Here is a 23,487-nt window from a genome sequence, read left to right as displayed (position 1 = left end):
GTGGTTCTAGTCCATTATGGCTGCTGGCCAACATTATGTCCAGGCTGAATTGGAGCTAATTTTCTCTGTTCAGCAAAACTGATCATCTAGCACACTTTTTGTGAATTCTGATCAAATATCCATCTGGTGTAACTGGAAAGGCCTGTTTAGTTTTCAGTGTTGTTAAACTCAAAAACAAACTCTCAGTTTACCAGCAAAAATGGGTTTATTCAGGACTAGCAAGACAATCGCAATTAAGGAGAAGCAAGCTACAGCAAAACCATAGGCAAATACCCAGAACAAAGGAGAGGAAGTCTCTTTTACAGGGTTGGGAGTGGGGGTACTGGGAGAGCTGCTGTAAACAAAAAGGCCACAGAGGAAACGGGGAATTTGAAGTATAGTGGCTTCTCATTGGCTGGGTTGTGATAGTTTCTCATTGGCTGGGCTGTCGCTGGGGGAGGGGATAACTTTTCTTCCTCCCACTGGGGTAGTAAAGTAGTATGACTTACAAGGTGTCTCTCTTCCTGTTGGGTTTGCAATTGATGGCAAGTGGTAGGGCATGAGAGCTCCCCCTGTTGGCCTCTGGACTCCATTTTAAAGAGGTTTCCTTTTATTAATTTTCACAGTGTTGGACCATTCAGAACTCTAATCTATACAAAGAACATGGAAGGGGGAGGCTTTAGGGGAGTGGTTAGGGACAAAGCTAAAGGAAAAAAAGGACAGGACCTTGAAGGTGAAGCTGCTGGCTGCCAAGTGGAAGAGCCTGAATGTTCTCCCCTAAGCATCAGGGACTGATCAGAACAGGAAAGAGTGCCTATCCCTTGTGCAATTCAATCAAGTGACCCCACATGGAAAAGTGTTCATTTCTGGTGTGGAAAGTCACCAAGGAAGGACAAAGGAGAGGTCAGAGAAAGTAACAGTTGCAGCTACAATTGCTATGTCTACACCTTAAATATGGCAGACATGCACCCCCTCCCGATAACCCAATGATGTAAGTCTTACTGTCCTCCTTATATAGAGATGGTCATTAAGCCCGGGGAAGTGCATTTCTCAATATTCCCCAAATGACTCTTTCTGCCCGGCCTTTCACGTTTCCATCTTTTATTCAAGCTTCAACAAGTATTTACGGAGTGTCAGGCCCCACATCAGGCACTGGACAGATTAGTATCAGGAAAGCAGGAAACAGAGAAGACTTCAGATGAAGGGTTCTGGGGGAACAGAAGTCCAAAGCCAGAAGCTGGTTTTGTTTTTTTCCAAAGTGCCCACAATGATGGTGCCAGCAGCTTGTGCCTAAAGGCAATCAGAAACAAAAGCAGAACCACAGTTCCTGGCAGGGAGAGGGTGTTCCCTCATCCTATCAGAGACCTAGCTGTCCTTGAATCAAAGACTTCCGGGAAGCACTCAGAGTAACAACAACCAGTAACACTGAACAATTTGCTTTGTGCTGAGCATTTTATAGGCTCACTTCACCCACACCAGCCCATTTCACTGTAACAATGATCCCATGAGGCAAAGAAGATTATGAGCCCCATGTAACAAACGTGCTGAAGCCCAGAGAGGTGAAATCACTTGCCCAAGTGATGAAGTTCAAATGTAAAGACTCACAGCCCCACGTTGGGCGCCATATGATGAAGTTCTAGAACCTAGGTGAGGTTTGGTGGGCTGAGGTCAGGAGCCGATGACCAAGAAAGAATTCTTGAGACATCTTTGGTGCAAAATGGTGGTTTATTAAAGCACGGGGACAGGACCCGTGGGCAGGAAGAGCTGCTGCCCCGGGTTGTTAGGAGTGGTTGGTTATATACACAGGAGTTGGGTAGGTGAGGACAAAGGGGTGTTCAGAAGGGCTATTGGGGCAAAGAATACCATCAGGATATTGAAGGCTTAGTTGCTATCAAGTAAAGACAATTGGAAGTCTGGTGGAATGTTACATTCCTGCTATCAAGCATCCTTGTTAATGAGATTTAAGTTTAGAAGAAATTTAACTTTATTTACTTTTCCTTCTACCTCCACCTCCTTCGGTTTTTATGGAGGGGAGGGTGACTTTAGGCTTGAGGAACTGAGTTCTGTGTCTTTGGAAATTGGGCTATTGATAAGGTAACTTCTTTGTTGTAATCTCAAGGACATTTGCAAACCAAGGGAGACTCCTGTCTTGTAGGATTGTGATCTCAGCAAGTTAACTATTTATCATTTTATGGCAGTCAGGGGTGCCTGAGGAATGCTATACCTATGGAGGGGAGCGGATGAAAAGGGGGGGTGCAAGGCGCCAGCTCTTGCTTTGTCCTCAGCCAGCCTCCTGCTCCCTCATCACAAGGACACACAGATTGGAAGTGGGGGAGTGGAGATCCAACTCCAGATCTACACAGTTCTAAAGGCTGTGTTCTGACCTTCCCCATGACACTAGCCCTCCCGCAGCTCGGGACTGCCCTCAGGGACTCACCCCACTTCTCTGTGGACAAGGGCTGACCACTCCTGGGAGGGTTTTAGCACATGAGAGAGGCAAGGGCAACCACACAACAGCTGGGCCACTTAGGAGCTGTGTGACGTTGGGCAAGCAACTTCACCCACGGCAGCCTCAGTCCCCTCATCTGTAGAATGGGAACTATATCAGAGAGGAACTGTGAGGACTTTACACAGGGCCTCATCTGCAGAAAACGGGCACACTGTCCACACTCCACCTCTCTTAAGGGTCTCCCAGCCCATCCTCGCTGCTCACAGGAAAACGGAGACAGAAGTCCCTGGAATAACAAAGAAAAGGCAGCAGCTCTTCTGTTACCAGGGGACTGTGGGACCCAGAGGCTAGGGAGGTGTCTCATCTGTTTTTCTCGCAGGGCTGGTCACATGACAGGCAGGTAATGACTGTTTCTTGTGAAAACACACACACACACACACACACACACACACACACACACAGCACAGGAAGGAAATACATCAGCATGTTCATCCCGGTTATCTCTGAGTTATGGCACCTTATCTTGCTTTTTGCTTATCTGCATTTTCTGACTTTCCTATAATAACATGTATTATTTGTGGCATTATCTAAGATCTTGAAAGACATACACCCAACTGGTACTATAGGTTACCTCTGGGAAATAGGGATGGGACGGCCTAGTTAATTGGGGGTGGGGATTTTTTTTTTTTAAACTTTATGTACAGCCCTACTTTTTGTGTTACTTTTGTAGTTTTTTAAAAGGGTTTTTATTTATTTATTTGATAAACAGATCACAAGTAGGCAGAGAGGCAGGCAGGCAGAGAGAGAGGAGGAAGCAGGCTCCCATGGACCAGAGAGCCTGACGTGGGGCTCGATCCCGTGACCCTGGGATCACGACCTGAGCCGGAGGCAGAGGCTTTAACCCACTGAGCCACCCAGGTGCCCCTACTACTGTAATTTTTTAAAAGAAAAATATAAGCCATGTGGCACATAATGGCAGAAATAGCAAGAAGGTCAGTGTGAGAAAGACTTGCCTTTAAATACGGACTCATCTACGAAGTAACCGCTCTGGATCTCAGTTTCTCCATCTGTAAAATGGGGTAAAAAATGCTGGTTCATTAAGTTTGTTGTAAGGATTAAAGATAACTTGTGCCAAAACACCACATTTCAGTACACAGTAAGTGATCAATAATTGAAAGCAGTTATTAGGGGCTTCTTTGGGGGTTATCTTGTCCATGGGTTTATTCTACATAAAGAGATGCTTTTCCAGGAACAAATATGGTGAAAAATAAACCCTTGCTAATCACCCAGTCAAAACTCTACATCTCACTACAGGGAAGCACATTAAAAAGGAAGCTATGGGGGCGATGGGTGGCTCAGTGGGTTAAAGCCTCTGCCTTCGGCTCAGGTCATGATCCCAGGGTCCTGGGATTGAGCCCCACATCGAGATCTCTACTCAGTAAGGAGCCTGCTTCCCTCTCTTTCTCTGCCTGCCTCTCTGTGTGTCAAATACATTAAAAAAAAAAAAAAAAAAAGTAAGGTGTTTGTGAAATAAAATGTCTATCTACCTTCTCTAGTATCAAATTTGACTCCTTAAGCTCCCTTAACTCAGCAGTCAGTGACAGATCTAAGCTGGACTTCTCTAAGCTGGGCAGAAAAATCTGGAGTATTTTGTTTTGTTCAGATTTATTGGTTCTTTTTCTATTCCTCCACAACGCCATCCTCTGGCTGGAAAATTTACTAGAACCCCTCCTCCATGCCTAAAAGACCACAGGGAAGTGAGATTTACCTCAGACACAATGGGGGAGCCCAGCTAATGTTTTCTTCTGTCTTTGGGAATTTGCTTGCCTGTTGACCCAGATGCCCTACACATGCTCACAAAACCCTTCTGCCAAAATTCATTAGCCATTTAGGCTTCTGTGGTGTTATTCTGAGTCCCTTATTTTCTGGCATTAATTTAAAGCAACATTTTCTCACCTCCACTGGCATGCTTCCACGAGTTAGAGGCTTAAAAAATGAATTGCAATGGATTTTGTCACAAATTGCCTAAAATCAAAATGTTTGGTTTCATCTCCTATTTCATTTCCAAATGATTAGCAGAGGCTGCCTGCAGCACCTGTTAGCAGGGCTCAGAGACCATTCCCAGGCAAAGCAAAAAACAAAAAACAAAATAAAAACAAAGTAAAATCATCATCAACAACCAAAAAACACCACAGTCTTGTCAATTCGTGTTTTCCACTAATGAGTTACTGATGTCTGTCATGGGCAGGAGATCAAGGACTGGTGACAATATCTGACATCCCAAATCTAATAAGCATTTTTTTTTTCTGTTCACCCCAAAGAAACGCACTGGTGGGAATTCCACATGGTTCAGCGTGACAATAGGGACAACTATTATTTATAGAGTGCCACTGTGAGCTAGGGTTTTTTCTATACATGATACCTCTTATAACAACTTCTCGATTATCAGGACAGTCTTGGTTGCAAGTATCAGACAACCAGCTCACACCAGCTTAAACAAAAGTGGAACTGTTTGGGCTCATGTAACTAAGAGGAGAATAGACTTTGTGCTTGGAATCACAGGAAGTTTCAGGAAACAGCGCCAGCAAGAAGCTCCAGAAACTTCTTTTCACATGTCTCATTTTTACTTCTCTGTTTGTCTTTGCCTGTTGGTCACGATTCCTCCTACTATAGACAGGGCTACTCCAGCTGAAGAGGAACATGGCTATCATGCTCCCAATGGATATAAAATGCTACTTTCTTAAAAAAAAAAAATGCTACTTTCTCCCAACTTGTGTATATTGGCCCCAGGGAAAAACTCTGATTGGACTGCCTGGGTCACATGCTTATCCCTTGGACCAACCACCATTTGTAGTCAGATGATTTGGCCAGAAATGGGTTATATTCTCATCCTTTTGGCCAGGGGTCTGCGTCTATTCATAGGAGAAAGGTTTTAAAAGCTTAATAAGGGGTTGCCAGGGTAGCTCAGTCAGTTAAGTGTCTGCCTTTTGCTCAGTTCATAATCCCACAGTCCCGGGATCGAGGCCCATGCTGGGCTCATTGCTCAGTGGGGAGCCTGTGTCTCCCTCTGCCTGCCACTCCCCTTGCTTGTACACATTCTCCCTCTGACAAATAAATAAATAAATAAATAGCAAGAAACAGTAAAGCTAGGATTCGAACCAGGGTCTCTGGCTCCAAAGCTCATGCTTTCCATATCATAACTCACTCAGCCACCTGTTGGGGTGTGGGGCTCACCAGGCTCCTAACAGCATGAGGAAGAAGTGAGATGAGTGGATTCTTTGTGCCTCTTCTCTTCGCAAAGCCAGCTATCCCCATAGGGATAATCTAACTAAGAAAGCCAAGCCAAGCCCAAGATAAGACACTTCACGAAAACTGTTTGCAAACAGCTTGGAAGTCATGGTGTTTCCCTTAAAAAGGTAATTTCTTGCTTGGAACAGTGAGAAATTAGATGCAATCTGTTTTGATTTCTTCCCAATTTAGGACACGCTTTAGTGACCAATCTGAAGACATGCCAGCATCCTTCTGTCTCGAGGATATGTTAGCTTCGTTTATGTCTCTGTTCATAAAGGACATCTAAATCATCCCAGAGGAAAGGCAGCCCAGAATTGATACAGCAGACATGGAGACAGACTGAGCTGCCTCTTCCTGGGTATTATTATTAATAAGAATAATAATAATTACCATTCACTGGGCATTTACTGTGTGCCATGCCTGATACTAGAGACATCCATCACTGTGCAGCCCTATTAGAAAGTCAGGGCAGGGTGTGGTTATTTTGGCTCCTCAGCATCTGAACATCTTTTCTGTTGGAGAAAAATCCTCCACTGGGTGATTCTTGGTGGAAGCTTGACCTGCTTCCTCCACAAAACCAGAAGAGATCAAAACTCTGTGAATTCCCCCATATCCTTCCAGAACATTCCATGTTTGCTTAAATTAACCAATGTCTGTGTCTGTTGTTTCCATCCAAGCGCCCTGCTACCTAAGTGTTCTCCCCATTATATAGGTAAGACTCTGAGACTCAGAGGGTATGAAACTTGGTCAAAGAGTTAAAAAAAGTGGGGGGTAGAGGGGAGCCTAAAGGCACAAGGAGGGCATAATGCGGTCAATATAAGCATGTAGTCAGGCTGCCTTGGGATATGAATGCCAGCTTCACCCTCTGGGGGACCCCTCCGCAAGTTATTTAACCTCCCTCTGTGTCTCAGTGTCTTCATCCAAAAAATGCAGATGGTTGTGCCAATACATGGAATTCTCGGGAGCATTAAAAGAAACCATCTAAAGAAAAGAAAAAAGAAAATCACCTACTACTGCTCCCAACATCATGTGTGGCACACAGAAAGTGCACAACACATGTTAGCTGTTGTATCTACCGTTATGACTCGTACTCATTAACCACTTTCTATCATGTCATAAGTGGGACTTATCTGACCATCTAGTAGGATTGTTTGCTTTGTCTCATCATCCCTTCCACCCCCCAGGGACATGGTTAAACAAAGTAGAGAGTGAATAATAAGTCCACCTGGAGTAATATTCTACCTCGCGGCACGGGGGTGACTTCTGAAACCAGACCTTCACTCGGGTTCTCTCCGTGTCTCAGGAGAATCCTGGCACAGACCCGCAAAGGCTCAGCCTGTGCTCATCGATCACACTAATGACGATGGATTTCCACCCCTTTGCCACTTGATCACCAGCTGCCCAGAGTTTTATCACCATTTCCCAGGGCAGAGCAGGCCACCCCCAACTCCTGCCCACAAGTGCCTTTTTGTTTTTCCTTACTCCGTGTCACCCAGAACAGAGCCAATTAAAGAACTCACTCATGTCTCCACCCTCCACCCCTTTAATTACAAACAGTGCTGAGAGTTGAATAACACAGAACAAAAGAGATTTATTTACCCCGGGATATAAACAAGATTATCAGAAACAAGCATTCAGGAGCCCTTAGCTCCTGGGAGAATTTTAATGGGCTGACCCCCTGCCTTACAGAAATCTCTGTTTTTTTCACATAATTATAAAACCCCAAGAGTTTCGCCCGTTTGAGTTATTTGTTGGCACACATTCACCATCCTGGCTCCTTGCTCTCATTGGCCAATCCTAAGTATCTCTGCTGGGGCTTTAAACCAGGCTCTTCCGAGACAACGCAGGAAGCCTGGAAGAAATTGCCTTTTCCTAGTGAAATTTCCCTTTCCTATTGCAGACTACCTGGGATGACCAGGGTACGCAAACGCGAGCAGCGAGGAGGCAACGCTACCCTGGCTTTCGGTCATGAATCATTTAACCTCGCATGGAAAGGACATGAACCAAAAAAAGGGAATGCACGGGCTCCTGGAACTAAAAAGTCCGCCCATAAAGCCTCGTTCAGGCATAGCTCAATTCAGCGGCTTCAAGCATGTCACAGGGCTCAGGCTCTCTGGACACGCCTCACCTGTCTTCCTGAGCAAGCTTCCTTCTCATGGGAAAGACGGTCCCCACAACTCTCAAGCTCCCAGCCTCTCAGCTCCTAGAATTGAACGCCATTGGATCCGTTTGGGTCACGTGCCCATGCTTGAGCCAATCACTGTGGCCGAAGGAAGAACTACACTGATTGGCTAGATCTGGGTCACATGCCGGATGTCGTCTCTGGAAAACGAGGCCGGTGTTGTTTGAAGGAGATGGACTGAGGATGTCAGGTGGGTGAATCCCCAAGGAAAAATCTGGGGGCTGTACCCAGAAGAGGGGAGATGGATGCTGGGCAGATGAAAACAGTGGATAACCGTCAGAGTGTTCCGTGGGGTAGGGATTGTAGAACACCCCCAGACGTCCAGAGGCAGCTTGGAAATGGTCCTTCAGCGTCTTCCCCTCCCCCCAAAGATTTTGTTTATTTAATAAATAAATATTGGACAGAGAGATAGAGAGAGAACATAAGTAGGCAGAGCAGCAGGCAGAGCGAGAAGAAGCAGGTTCTCCGCTGAGCAGAAAGCCAGAATCGGGGCTCGATTCCGGGACCCCGAGATCATAACCTGAGCCACCCAGGCACCCCTAGCAAGATGACGTTTTTAGCAGGAGTTTGGGGTGTTGGGAAATATCTCTCGGAGCAGATGAAAGGGGGAGGGGCTAACGTTAGAAGAAGAGAGAAGGGATGAGCCACATGAAGGCGGAAGGCAGAGGCGGGGAGAACGTTCCAGGTATTGAGACGCTTGAGAGGAGGAGGACAAGGCCCCCCCGGGTCACAGGGAGGTTAGGAAAGTGATCCCAGATCTCCGGAGCTTCCTCGCTTTTAGCAAACTCCCTTCCTTACCTAGTTTTCTTATTTCAGAGGCTTATTCATCTGGAAACTGTTGAGTATGACCCAGGTTCTGCTCTGAGGTTGTCTGGTACAGATATCACACGGGTCACATAGTGCACTTTTAGACTTTTCTAGGAGCCACTTTTAAAAAGGGGAAATTGGTGAGATTGGTTTTAGTAAGATATTTTATTTCACTTAATATACAAAGTATTGTCTTTGGGCATGTAAGCATATAAAAATGGTTGAGATATTTTGGCATCCCATTTTTTAGTACTGTCTTTGAAGCTTGCCTACATTTCATCCTTACAACATGACTTCATTAGGACTCCCCGCATTTCAGGTGCTCAGTAGCCAGATGAAGCTATGGCTACTGCCTTGGACAAATTCATCCCTAACCATCTGATGGGAGGAGAAAAGGGGCCCGTGGGGAAATTCTTTCAAGAATGTAGTAGGAGCGCAGTGCTGCAGGTGCACGTGGGCCAGAGTATGGGAATGTCATCCTGACTTCATGTCTCTTAACCTCAGTCTAAGAAAATAGGTATAGTAATGATATTAAAGTTGTCCAGCAGAGAGCCATGGGGCCCGTGATCTACCTGATAGTGGGGTGCCCTTTGAGGAGTGGAAATTCCCACGGACAGACATCCTGGAATGAGGTTAGGCAATGAGGAAGCAGAAAGGCCAGTCTTAGGCCGGGCAGGCCATGTGAACTCCCTTTCAGGCAGGCAATGCCAAGAACACTGTAGATGCTCACAGGGTAGAGGGAGCTCTGTAAATGTCCATGGGGTTGGATCCATGGTGGGCTCTGAGCATGGTACCTCCGGCAGGTAGCTGGAGCATTCGATCCTGGAACAATCCAGTCAAGTCAGCATAAAAGATGGAGCCTGTTCTTACTGTCACCCTGGGCAGCAGGGTCCGTCCTGTGCTGGAGGGGAAGTGCACAGGGCAGAGCCGCAGCAGCTGAAGGCAGAAGGAAGGGAGCTGAAGCAGAGAGAGTAGTGCCTCGTGGGAAATGTGAAGCAGTGGTCCAGAGAGCAGCGGCTGGCTGAGGTGACAAACAAGATGAATTTGTGAAACATGCACATGTCCTCCAGGGACGGGGGGAGAAACCTGATTTTACAAAGGAAAATAAAAAGAAAATAAGAGGGGAAATAGAAAGGAAGAAAGAGAAACTGAAAGGGAGAGAAACTTCTAGAAAATGAGAGTTTAAGCATCACAATGAAGGCCTTAAAAGGAGGAAGAGCACAACAGACTGGTAAAATCTGGGTCCTGTTGGTGAATGAATGAATGAATGAATAACTGTGTGTCCAGCTGCTGGAATGAGCCCTTTCCATGGCCCATTTATTTACTCCTCACAACAGTGAGGAGGCCTCCTCCTAACGGTGAGGCCAGTATGATTGTCTCACTTTATAGATGAAGATATTGAGGCTCAGAGAGGTTAAATAATTACTCAAGGTCACACAGCTAGAATCTCCGTCAAGGACTGAACCCAAGTCTGCTCTGAAGTGCTACACTCAAGCTTGTTGAGAGGTGTTCTGCAGAACAGCACACCCAGAGGTCTCTGTTAAAAAAGACACATATAATACAAAATAGGGGGAGGAAAGCAGGTTGGGAAGTTTGACCAAATAAAACTGCACAATGTGGCGTATTATCACCCACTTGGAAAGTCACAGCACACAGCAGGAGACTGCCACAGGCTGTTCCGTTATCTATTGTTGCACAACAAACAGCCAATGATGGTTTCCCCTTGGGAAGGGGATCCTGAGGGCCTCCAGGGAGGAGTGAAGAGGGAGGAGAGGGGGTCCTTCCTGTTTTCCGTTATGCTGCAGACTCCCACCTGGTTCTCAGGAGTCACTCTAACTGGGTCCCCTCACAGCAGTCTCACCCTCTCCGGCCTACTCCTGCACATGTTCCCCACTGCCTGCCTCTTCATTCTCTCTCCCTCATTTTCTTCCCGTGGAGACAGTGTTTTCTGTCCCTTCTTTGGCCCAGACCCAGCCTGACCAACAACAGCCATTTTTTAGGCTCAGCTCTTGAAACAGGAACGAGTATCTTCACTTCAGCCAGAAGCATGGTCTTTGATGCTTCCAGGGCCCCAGGGTCTCTCAGGAGGGAAGAGAACTGGGCCTGACCCAATCTGAACTATCTGACCCTCAGAGGTGGACCTGAGACATCCTCAAGACCCTAACATTTCTCCTTGGATAGGGGACCAGAGGGGCTTGGAATGTGGCGTAAAAACAAGGAGAAGTCACCTAAAGGATGTCAATGTTCTCTCCCTCTGCTTGGGTTGCATTTTCCAAAGTCACACTTTGCAGGTCAGCATTTCTAGTGAATATACAGAGTGAGACCACACTGGTGTGGACCCCTCCCCCTCAACCTTGGCCCTTTTCCGCTAATCAGAAACCAGGCAAGGGATCTCAGAAGACATAGGGGGAGGGCAGGGAAGATGCTGCGTGTTTTTGGCATAACTTCACTGGGATTTGGAATTCTTTTCTGTCTGAACACAAAGCCTGTTCTAGTCCTAGCTGGACACTTTGGGGGGGTGGGGGGTGAGGGTGGGGGTGGGGAGAATACTGTAATGAAACTGGTTAGTCAATGTTGTCTTAATATTGTTGACAATTCTGTAAAGTTTCTTTTTATGAGTATTTCTGTTTAAGCTATTTCACCTTTGTTTTGAAATCCTTCCCTTTTAGGAGAAAATGTAACACTTGTGAAAAAGCTTGTAAGAAAGCCCCTCTTCCATGACCCTTTTTTTTTTCCTTTAAACCTCCTTTAAATGACAAATCTAGGTAATTAAGGTTGTGAATTTTTATTTTTGCTTTGTTTTTAATGAACATTTGTCTTTCAGAATAGGAAAAAAAAAAAAAAAACACTCATGTACATGTCACCATGAAGGTGTTTCTTAGATGAGATTAACAGATCAGTAGTCTTTAGGTAAAGCAAATTAATCCTCCATAATGTGGGTGGGCCTCACCCAATCAGTTGAAGGCTTTACCATACACACACACACACACACACACACACACACACACAAAGACCAAACTCTCCTGAGTAAGGAAATTTTGCCTGCAGACCATGTTGGGACTCAAGCTGCAGCATCTACCCTTCCCTAGGTCTCCAGTCCCACCCTGCAGATTTTGAAAATCACGTATACACTTTACTGGTTCTGTTTACCTAAAGCACCCAGACTAATACGTTATATGTACGATATTACATAATACTAATGTCTTCTATATAATTATATAATAGTCTTCTATATAATACTATATAATGCTATGTCTTCTATATCACTTACACCTTATAATACTAATACTTTATGTATATGTGGCGTATATAAAGTGTGTATGTATGTGTATATGCATGTACATGTGACATATATAAAGTGTGTATGTATGTGTATATGCATGTACTTATATACAGGAGGGACCATTCATCTTTATTCCACTGTGGCTGGGCTTTCAACTCCAATGCCTCCTCCAACAGCTGGAATTATAACAGCTACAGCCAGAAGTCCCATTTCCCAGGTAACTTTGCTTTCGCCCGTCTGGCAACTCAAACAGATACCCAGAGGGGTGGACTCAGCTGGGACTGCTGGCCACAGAGTCTCCACATGCCCCTTGGGACAGGGCAGCCTAATATGCCAGCAAACAAGGTTGAAGTGGTATGTCCTTTTATGATCCAGCCTCAGATGTCACACAATGTCATTTCCACCATACTCTGCAGGCCTCACATTCCAGGGGAGGGGTCGAAGACCCCTCCTCTCAGTGGTGGTGTGTGTGTGAGAGATTGTGCAGCGAGGTGGTAAAACCTCAACAGAGGCCCCGAAGTAAAGACACCTGTTTCCTCTTGCTTAACCTGGCTTTTCTCATGATTCTGTTTATGTACCATCACAGGTGAAATTGTGTGTCAAAATTCAGAAGCCAAAGTCTTGACCCTCCCCCCCTGCCCCTGGTTTGGAAATACGGTCAGAGCAGGTACAATCAGTTCAGTGTAGATGAGGTCAGACTTGAGTAGGTGGGTCCCTAATCCAGTATGGTCAGCTCCTTATAAAGGGGGGGAATTTGGGCCCAGACAGACATGCACACAGGGAGAAAGACATGAGAAGATGAAGGCAGAGGTTGGGGTTAGTTATACATCAGAGACTGCCACCAGCCACCAGATGCTAGGAGAGAGGTGTGGACCAGATTCTCCCAGCCCTGAGAAGGAACCAACCCTGCTGATGCCTTGATCCTGTCCTTCTCGCTCCAGAACTGTGCGCGAATACATTTCTATTATTTAAGCCACCTACTTCCTGCTACTTTGTTACAGCAGCCCGAGCTGACTAATACAAGCATAAACTCCATTCGTGCATTCACTGACTCATTCAATCATATTGCAGACCCTTCACAATTCTCAATACCAATACCATTGCCATCTCAATACTCAATACCAATGCCATTCTCAATACTAATTCCCCTCACTTTCTGTTTCCTGAAGATTCAATAAAATAATACACTAAGATATATACTAAATAGGAAGTGCACAATAATCAGTCCCCTTTCTACAGCAGCATGTCCCCTCCTGGTTACTCCTGCTTGTTCTACTGACGATGCTGCTTGGGTTTGCCTTTCTTCTTAGATCTTGCATTCTGAGCCTCTCTTCCAGACATCTGAGCTGCCAGTCTCCTGAAAAGACTAGAACCCGACTCTTAAATAAGCTTCTCCTTCAGGTGCCATGCAGAGCCCCCAGGCAGCCCCAAGGCATGGGTGCAGGGCTCATGAGGGCATGCACTCAGGGAGAAAGAGCCTTGGGACATTTTCGGGGTTTGATGGGGGCAGTGGAAAAGAGGAAATGTTGCATGAGCGGACACACTGCTGAGCCTCACCAGGAGACTGCGCTCCATCTGGGCTCTAATAAAAATTAGATATAATGTATATATTGTATATGTATACACACACATAATAAATATATTATATTATATTATATATATTATAAAATATAATATAATAAAAATAAAAATAAGCTGCGTGATTTGGGGCAGGTTTTTGAAACTCTCTGGGCTTCAGTTACCCAGTTTATGCAACCCGGATATCCTCAAGGATTCTCTTTCCTTCATGATCTAGACAAGCTTAAAATAGTTATCTTTGTACAGGATACAAAGGAATTCAGCTCCTTCCTCAGCCTCCACCAAGCTAACTGCTCATTTGAAGCCCATATAGCTTATTTGATACCCACCTCTGACTCTTCCAATGTGAACCGAATTTTCTGGAAACCACTCTACATCCACCTCAAACCAAGTAAATATGGATGCAAGGCCATCTCTGGCTCTGAGGGTGAGCAGGTGATCAGAGCATCCCATCGCCATAGCCACAGTGATTAAGATGGCCATATCATCAATCAAAGATGGCCCTATGATCCTAGTCAATCAAATGAGAATTAGCTGTGGGCCTTTTGGGGAAAAAAAACAAAACAAAGAAAAAAAAAACTAGGAATCAATAGCTGGGAATGAACAGTTGGCCTAAAAAATAAAACTGCCAATTAATTTAGCAGCAAGAAAATGCATTTTCTGAGGAATAGCAGAGGATTACAATAAAGGACAAGCCAGCTACTGCAAAATCATAGGCAAGTCCTCAGGGCAAAGGAGAGGAACCGTCTTTCATAGAGGACAGTGGGAGTTGGGAAGGCTGTTAAAAAGTCCACTGGAGTGAGGCACCTGGGTGACTTGGTGGGTTAAAGCCTCTGCCTTGGGTTCAGGTCATGGTCGTGGTCCCAGGGTCCTGGGATTGGCCCCACATGGGGCTCTCTGCTCATCGAGGAGCCTGCTTCCTCCTCTCTCTCTGCCTGCCTCTCTGCCTCCATGTGATCTCTGTCTGTCTGTCAAATAAATAAATAAAAATCTTTGTTTTAAAGATTTTTATTTATTTATTTGATAGAGATCACACGGCGGCAGAGAAGCAGGCAGAGAGAGAGAGAGAGAGGAATGGAAGCAAGCTCCCTGCTGAGCAGGGAGCCCGATGGGGGACTCGATCCCAGGATCCTGGGATCATGACCTGAGCCGAAGGCAGAGGCTTTAACCCACTGAGCCACCCAGGTGTCCCTAAACAAACAAAATCGTAAAAAAAAAATCCACTGGAGTAAACTTAGAGTTTGAAGTACAGTGGCTTCTCATTGGCTGAGTTGTGACAGTCTCTCACTGGCTGGGCTGTTGCCAGGGCAGGAGGAAAGCCTTTTACCACCAAACTACTTTACCACCTACGCCAAGGTTCCTCTCCTCTTTGGTTCTGTAATTGACAAGGAATGGTAGGGCATGAGAGCTCCCCCTACTGGCCTCCCAACTCCATTCTAAAGGAGGTTTCCTTTTTCTTAATTTTCACAGAACCAAAAAAAGAGATAGAAAAGGACTCCAAATGTTGGGGCACTTGGGTGGCTCATTCAGTTAAGCGGCTGCCTTTGGCTCAGCTCATGATCCTTGGGTCCTGGGATGGAGCCCCTAATCGGACTCCCTGCTTCTCCCTATGCCTACTGCTCTTCCTACTTGTGCTCTCTTTGTCAAATAAATAAATAAAATCTTAAAAAAAAAAAAAAAAAGAGAGAGAGAGAGAGATACCAATTGTCAATAATGTAAGGACCTATTTTACTGTCCCTGCTCCCCTTCCCCCAGGGGACTTAAAAACAAGTCCTGGAAACCAGCTCCAGGTGTGGAGGCCAAGAAAAACAAGGCTGTACCCACCTCGAGTCTAGCCCTGACATAAGTACAGCCATCTTGGGAAAGCAAAAGCTGGCACCTTGCACTGTAAGAGTGGGTTAGCATAAGAATGGCCATCCTGAAGGCCGGGAAGCCATTTTACTGAGCGTCCCTAACCAGCCCACACTGCACACGTAACTTGAGATAAGAGAAAGTAGCTAAAACCTAAGAAACAACTTAATCATATACCACCAGGGCAGTTAGGTGATGGCGCCACAGGGACCAGATGTTAAAGAAAACAAATAGTTAACTTGCAGAGATCACAATCCTGCAAGACAGGAATCTCCCTTGCTTTGTAAATGTCCTCATGATTTACAACAAAAAGGCCCAATTTCCAGAGACAAAGGGCTCAGTTCCTCAAAGCCTAAGGTCGCCCTCCACACCATAAAACTGAGGGAGGCTGAGGCAGAAGGAAATGTAAATAAAGTTAAATTTCTTCTAAACCTAAGTCTCACTTAACCGCCAGGATGGCGCCAGGATGATGCTGGGGTGGCAAAAGGTTAAACAAAGTTAAACTATCAAAGTGGGGCGCAAGATATGTATGTAGCTATGGAAAAGTGCCTTGAAAATGCTATATAAACCCTTGGCTTTGAGGGCTCGGGGTCCTTATTGAAACCCGCTGTGCCGGGCGGATACTTGGACCCCAGCTAGCTGGAAATAAACCTCGCTGTGTGACTTGCATTATCGAGAGTGTTCTCTGTCTAATTGAGGGGTGGTCGACTCCGTACCCTAACAAATAACATGATTTAAGGCCCCGGACTCTGAACCCACCCATGTCTCGTGTATTCAGTTCATAAGCAAATAAACATTCCCAGCTTATTTTTTCTTAATCCAATCTGATTTTTTATCTCTATCACTTCTTCCCAAAGACACCTGATATTAAACTTCACTGAAAACTTGAGAGAGTAGATGAATTTACAGGGTAGCAATGCAAATAATATAAATTCAATATCAGATAGTTTAGTTCCTAGATATTCTTTGTTTTGCTATCTAAGCGTCTGCCCACTTCTGCCACAGGGCTCAATGATCTCCATTCCGAATTCCTGTTTATTCTTTGTATAGCTACTCCCAATGCAACACCCTTCCCCACTATAAGCAGTTATAAAGTATTTCCCTAAACAAAGAAAATTCCCTCCCTGAGGAGAATTCTTGTACCAGCTATTGAGAAAATAAATTTTCACTCCCCTGCCTATTCAGTGAAGAGGCAGGACAAGACTTCCTCTCGATTCCATGCAACTTAAAAACTCTGCAGTTCAAAATACAATAAAGCCATTAAAATTGTGGCCTAGGAGAATGTTTTTCAAAATGTAAGTCATAACCCATTAGTGGGTCTTGAAATCAATTTACTGGGTCATAACCAGCATTTTTTTTTAATGAAAAAGAACAAAATAGGAAAATAACCAGAGTACATCATATATAATAGAGGTGAGTAGTGGTTCATGAAACTTTTATTCCAATTAGAAACTGAGAGGTGCTGGACACAACAGTGAACTAGATCATAGTTTCAAATGTATTTCTCACCATGGTACAGAAAGTATGAAAGCTAAAGGTGAAAATCAGTACTTGCTGAGAGTGAAAGATGTCAGTAAGTTAAAAAAAAGTAAAAATCTAATTTTTGTCAAAGAAAACAATAGAAGAGACAAGACACAGATGTAGATGTGGATATGATGTGGGAAACCAAGGCAGAAGAAAAATTACTAAATTTCCTTACTACCTACAGTCCATTGACAAATCCTTGAAATAGGCCAAGTGACATTCCTCTAAGGACTCCACTGCCTCAATGTTAATACTTTGCTAAGGGCAAAATGCAATCCTAGCTTGAGCCCCCCTCCCCTTCCCCCCAATCCTGTAAGTGTACTTTAATGTATAAAAATTCCTTTAGAAATTTCCTGCATCTCCAAACCCCCTAAGATACATCTTAGCAATCACCCCCAAAGCCTGTGGCCCACCGCTACGCATCTGAAGGGTCTCGTGACTAAGGTATTACTACACAGTAATAAATAACCTTTCCCAGCTATAGCTAGCCCCTCAACGTCCTGGAAACCTTGCTTCCAAAATTCCTTCGAGACTTACACTGTCTCTAATCCCTTCCCAACTCCAGTATCTGATGCGCCCCTCCTCATAACCCCAGGGCAGTTCTTTCTGCCCTTGGGTCCTGTTCCCCTGCTTTAATAAAATCACCTTTTTACACCAAAAACATCTCAAGAATTCTTTCTTGGCCTCGTCTTTGAGCCCTAATACCTTTCCCACATCATTATGTGTACCGAAAGACTAAATTACTATCCCTACATGGGGGAGGAGGGATTTTGGTGTTTTTCATTTTCCTTGTATACCTTTTAAATCTTGCTTTAAAAAGAAAAAAAAAAAGTTTACTTCTATGATAAATTTAAATTTAACTTACTCCTACAGTAATTTTAAAAATTCATTAACGCCTATTTTTTTTAATTTTAAAGATTTATTTATTTATTTGACAGACAGAGATCACAAGTCGGCAAGAGGCAGGCAGAGAGAGAGGAGGAAGCAGGCTCCCTGCTGAGCAGAGAGCCCGATGGGGGGGGGGGGGCTCGATCCCAGGACCCTGGGGTCATGACCTGAGCTGAAGGCAGTGGCTTAATGCACTGAGCCACCCAGGCGCCCCTCATTAAAGCTTATTTTTGTTTTGAAAGGTAAGTATACTCCTAAAACCCTTCCAAGAAGAGAAATATACCCAAATATTAACAGTGGTTTTGTTTGTTTGTTTGTTTGTTTTCCTTAACTCTTTGTTTTCAATGTCCCCAGCACAGACAGGTGTTACTGTAAAAAGAAGAGGGAAAGGGTCTGTCTTAGTTTCAGGATTCTTCAGTGGGAGAAGTTTGCAGACAAAACTGGGAATATCAGAACATATAAAGAGGTGGGGGTCAGGATGAAAGATATGCAAATCCTTTGAATGGATTTTCCACACCAGCGAGGTCCCTTTCTTCTTTTAGCTACTGTCTGAAGAAGGTGTATATTCAAATGCAACTATTATATATTCCAAATGTCATATTCCTCAACACCTGTTTGAAAGAGCACATTTTATCAAGAAGGAACTGTCACCGAAGCTACGAGAAGGACAGTTTCTACCAAAGTGCCGGAAGTCAGGGGACTGTCAGACAAGAAACTGCTGTGTCCTTCTGAGGCTGTCCTTGACCAGGATGCGGATGGCAGCAGAGGGCAAAACCCAAGAGGGGTGGCAGAGAGAGTCTCTTCAAGGAAGATATTGTCAGGAAATTGAAAAATTGGGCTACCCCATCCAGACTGTCTAAACAAGAACGCCTGAAAGAAGGTAAGAGCGGGAAAATTGCCTCCCAAATGGTGAATTGAATTGTGAGCTCAAAATTATAAGTTATAAAAGGAAATTACGGGGGGAAAATGGGAGGGAGGGAAGAGAGGAACAAGGGAGGGAACAATAGTGGTGGATGAAACTCTTACTGTCACTTTTCAGAAGAACAGGGGGAAACGCAGCCTGGGGAAGAGATGCATTTGGGGTCAGAGAAACACAGATCTGGACATTTCCAACTTGTCATGGTAACCATCAATCGAGCAGCCTCATCCAGAATGCCGAGCGCTCTGGGATCCGGGGAAGAAGCTGTTATGCCCAAGCTTTGTGCCTGGGATGAGAAGCCGCTGGTTCTTGCCTCTTCTTTTCAGAGGGTAATACTTTCAGCTTCTGGGTGTAAAACGGGGAAAGGAACCCACAGTTACTTTTATTGGTGTGTTTTTAAAGTGACTCGGGCACACGAGTTAGGAAAAAATTGAAATACAACAAAAGGCCATCGCCTGTAAAGGAAGATAGGCTTTAGGCTATACAATGGCTTGCGCCCCTGCCCACCCCAGCTCCACATCCACTTTCTACTTGTAGGGCCCCAACTGGCTCCTGTGCCTTCTCGCTTCTAGGTGGGTCGAGCCAATGGGAGCCCCCAGGAGGAGATCAGAGGAAAGAAGTGGGGAGTGTTTGGGGCATCCTTAGTGTGAGTTTGCCTCAGTTTGCCTCAGACTGGCTAGGTCTCTCAGCTACAGATCACCACTCCTCCCAAGGCCCCTTTCTCTACAAGATCTCTCTCCTTCAGACCCTCCCCTCATCCCCTAGAGATGGCCTCAGCTTCAAGGATTCTAGCCCGCGGCCCCTGCACTTTGTCCTTGCCCCCCACACCCATGCTCGTGGAAATGGCCACATGGTAAATACACCTGCTTCCTTGACTTTGCCATCCTGACCTGCTGGGCCCAGACCTCACCTTGACTCTGCCATCCTGTCCTGCTGGGCCCAGACCTCTCTCAGTCCCTCTCTCTCCTCTCTCTCTTGCCTGAAAGTCAGCCTGTGATATACTTTGTTTTCCTCTCTTTGGTTTTTTCAGACTTCACGTATGTTGAAGATCCTGCTGGATGGTTTCTCTTTGCTCAGGTTCTACCCCACCCATTCTCTACTCCTCACCACCACGTTCAGTGCTTCTGGAGGCTGACCTGTATGGACTCGTCAACGGGCTCCTTGGCCCTGTCGCATCTAATTGGGCCTTGCTGTTGGGGGGCCAATTACAGATCGGAGGTACCTGCAACAGAGAAGCAGGCAACAGGAGAGTGAGCCTTGGGGTTCATCCCTCTGCCCCCTCCCTGCCAAGTTGCTGCTGTTGACTGTTTCCCTCTTCAGAAGGCCATAAATCCTCCAACAGGACAGCTCTCCTCTACGAAAAAAAAAAAATTATATAAATATCTTGAGGCTTTGAATAACATCACTCTTCAGAGAGCGATACTTTTGATTGATTGTTAGCAGTTAGGAGAGGGAAGACCACCCTTAATCGAGTCAGAGATTGAGCTGATTTCAAGGTGATTTTTTAGTCTTGGCAAAGGAGGGTTCTTGTCCTGTTTACTCTTATTCTTATAGTATTAGACCATCAGGGGATTCTTTTTTTTTTTTTTTTTTTTTTTTTAACTTAAATTCGATTAGCAAACATAGAGTACAGCATTAGTTTCAGATGTAGTGTTCAATAATGTATCAGTTGCTTATAACACCCAGTGCTCATTGCATCACGTGCCCTCCTGAATGTCCATCATCCGGTTACCCGTCCCCCAACCCACCTCCCCTCCAGCAACCCTCAGTTTGGTTCATATACTTAAATGTCTCTCATGGCTTTTCTTCCACTCTGATGACCTCCCATTCAGTTTACCCTCCCTTTCCCATGATCCTCTTCACCATTTCTTATAGTCCGCATATGAGTGAAACCACATAATTGTCTTTCTCCTAGATCTCCCTGATATGAGGAATTTGAGAAACAAGACAGAGGATCACAGGGGAAGGGAGGGGAAAATGAAACAAGATGAAACCAGAGAAAGAGACAAACCATAAGAGACTCTTAATCTCAGGAAACAAACTGGGGGTTGCTGGGGGTGGGAAGGTATGGGGTGGCTGAGTGATGGACATTGGGGAGGGTATGTGCTATGGTGAGTGCTGTGAATCACAGCCCTGTATCCCTGTACCCCTGAAACAAATAATATATGTTAATAAACTTATATAAAAATAATTATCTTTTTCTGATGGACTTATTTCACTCAGTATAATACCCTCCAGTTCCATCTGTGTCAATATAAATTATAAGTATTTATCCTTTTTGATGGCTGAGTACTATTCATATATATAGATGACATATATATATACACACACACACACACACACACACAAAGAAGATTATATATATAATCTTCTTTGTCCATTCATCTGTCAATGGACTTCTAGGCTCTTTCCCTAGTTTGGCTATTGTGGACGTTGCTGCAATAAACATTGGAGTGCAGATGCCCCTTCGGATCACTACATTGTATCTTTGGAACAAATAGCCAGTAGTGTAATTGCTGGGTCGTAGGGCTCTATTTTTTACTTCTGAGGAGCCTCCATACTGTTTTCCATAGTGGCTGCACCAGCTTGCATTCCCACCAACAGTGTAGGAGGGTTCCTCTCTCTCCACATCCTCACCAACATTTATCGTTTTCTGTTTTGTTAATTTTAGCCATTCAGACTGGAGTGAGGTGGTATGTCATTGTGGTTCTGATTTTTATTTCCGTGATGCCAAGTGATATGGAGCATTTTTTCATGTGTCTGTTGGCCATTTGTATGTCTTCTTTGGAGAAATGTCTGTCCATGTCTTCTGCCCATTTCTTGACTGGATTATTTGGTTTTTTGGTATTGGGTTTGATAAATTCTTTTTTTTAAGATTTTATTTATTTATTTGACAGAGAGAGATCACAGTAGGCAGAGAGGCAGGCAGAGAGAGGGGAAGGGAAGCAGGCCCCCTGCTGAGCAGAGAGCCCGATGTGGGACTCGATCCCAGGACCCTGAGATCACGACCTGAGCCGAAGGCAGCGGCTTAACCCACTGAGCCACCCAGGCGCCCAAGTTTGATAAATTCTTAATAGATCTTGGACACTAGCCCTTTCTCCATCAGTGGATTCTAAGGAGAAGGAAGAAAGGAGGGAAGGGGAAGGAAGAGAGGGAAGTTTTCCAAGACAAAAAGCTGATTGTGTTAGCCAGAGTTTATTTTGTACCTATTATGTGTTACATTTCTTACCTAGCATATGCATTAACATATGTTTTGTATCCAGTATATGTAGATGACAGAAAAATATAAGCAAAGAGATAGATAATTATGTCGTTTAACCTGCTAATGGCCCTATAAGTTCAGTGATTCAGTTTTTATTCTTTATTATAAGGAAACTGAAGCTTATATAAGTTAAGAAACTTGCCCAGGGTCACCCAGCTAACATACAGGATTAAAAATCAGGATTTAAACTCAGTTCCATTTGGCGTAAATGAATGTTTACATCTTATGTAAAACAGCAGCTTACAAACAGGATGTGTGGCAGGGTTCCTTCCCCGTCCCTGTGTGTTAGAATCACCTGGGAATTTTCTTTTTATTTAATTGAAAATTCAGTGATGCCTAATATTATATTTTAAGTCACTACCTCTACAGAGCCGTGCAGAGCCTCCTTCTATTATCCTAAGCCCTCAGAGCCATCCTGCTATCCCCAGGCCTGGGAAAGTCACATTTTGAGGGCGTAAAGAAATTGAGAAGAGGGAAGTGAAACCGAAGGAAGATGCGTGATGTGCTTGTTCTGTGGGGCTGCTGGAACAGCTTATCACAAAATGAGTGGATTAAAACAACAGAAATGGATTCTGTCGAAGTTTTGAAGCTGAAGTCCAGAATCAAGGCAGTGGCAAGGAACATGGTTCCTCCGAAGGTGCTAGGGGAGGGCCCTTCCTTGCCTCTCTCCTAGCTTCTGGCTGTTGCTGGTAATCCAGGGTGTTCCTTGGAATCAGAGGCATCCCCGAAGTCTCTACCTTCGTTGTCACATGGCGTTTGCCTTGTGTGTCTTCTGTCTCTACGTTCAAATTTCTTTCCTAAGGACACCATCCATGGGATTAGGGCCCATCCTAAACCAGCAGGACCTCACCGTACCTTGATTTTATCTGCAAAGACTCTTTTTTTTTTTTTTTTTTAATTTTATTTATTTATTTGACACAGAGAGAGATCACAAGTAGGCAGAGAGAGAGAGAGAGAAGCAGGCTCCGCTGAGCAGAGAGCCCGATGCGGGGCTCGATCCCAGGATCCTGGGATCATGACCTGAGCCGAAGGCAGAGGCTTTAACCCACTGAGCCACCCAAGACTCTTATTCCAAATAAGATCACGTTTACAGGTACTGAGGTTTAGAACCTGAACACAACTTTTGAGGGGGACACAATTCTATCCATATAGGAAGGAAGCACGTACTGAACAGCAAATTGAGGGCGACTTGAAAATCCATGGGAATACCTGGCAAGGGAGTGTTTTCCTACCCAGGATGGGGGTTGGAGAAGTCTTCTGTGGATAAAACAAGGCTGCCCACCCCCCTCAAGGCTAGCACGGAAGTTTTCCAGATGGCTTGGAAATCCCAGTTGTCTCTGCAGGGCTTGAGGATATGACCCTCGTGTGTGTGTGCGTGCACGCGCACACACACACACACACACACACACACACACACCCCTCTTCAAAGGAAAGAGCGTCCAGTCTGTGCGACAGAGTGCTGAAGGCAATCGCT

The 23,487-nt window shown here is 44.9% G+C and overlaps 1 long non-coding RNA gene across 5 annotated transcripts; it reads left to right on the top strand.

Moving 5' to 3' along the window:
* The first annotated feature begins 7,593 nt into the window (after window positions 1–7,593).
* Window positions 7,594–20,901, top strand: LOC131811438 (uncharacterized). 5 transcript variants are annotated; one of them, XR_009345935.1, is made up of 5 exons: window positions 7,594–8,091; window positions 12,105–12,208; window positions 18,375–18,712; window positions 18,872–19,080; window positions 19,782–20,901. It is a non-coding gene; the product is annotated as an uncharacterized LOC131811438 (long non-coding RNA). The 5 variants fall into 5 exon arrangements; XR_009345931.1 differs by lacking the exon at window positions 12,105–12,208 and having other exon boundaries at window positions 7,603–8,091; XR_009345934.1 differs by lacking the exons at window positions 7,594–8,091; window positions 12,105–12,208 and adding an exon at window positions 17,967–18,074.
* Window positions 20,902–23,487: the final 2,586 nt, after the last annotated feature.

This window comes from Mustela lutreola, chromosome 11 (genome assembly GCF_030435805.1).
Source record: "Mustela lutreola isolate mMusLut2 chromosome 11, mMusLut2.pri, whole genome shotgun sequence".
NCBI lineage: Eukaryota > Metazoa > Chordata > Mammalia > Carnivora > Mustelidae > Mustela > Mustela lutreola.
The sequence above is the reverse complement of the archived record's forward strand: the minus strand, read 5'-3'. Positions and strand labels throughout refer to the sequence as shown.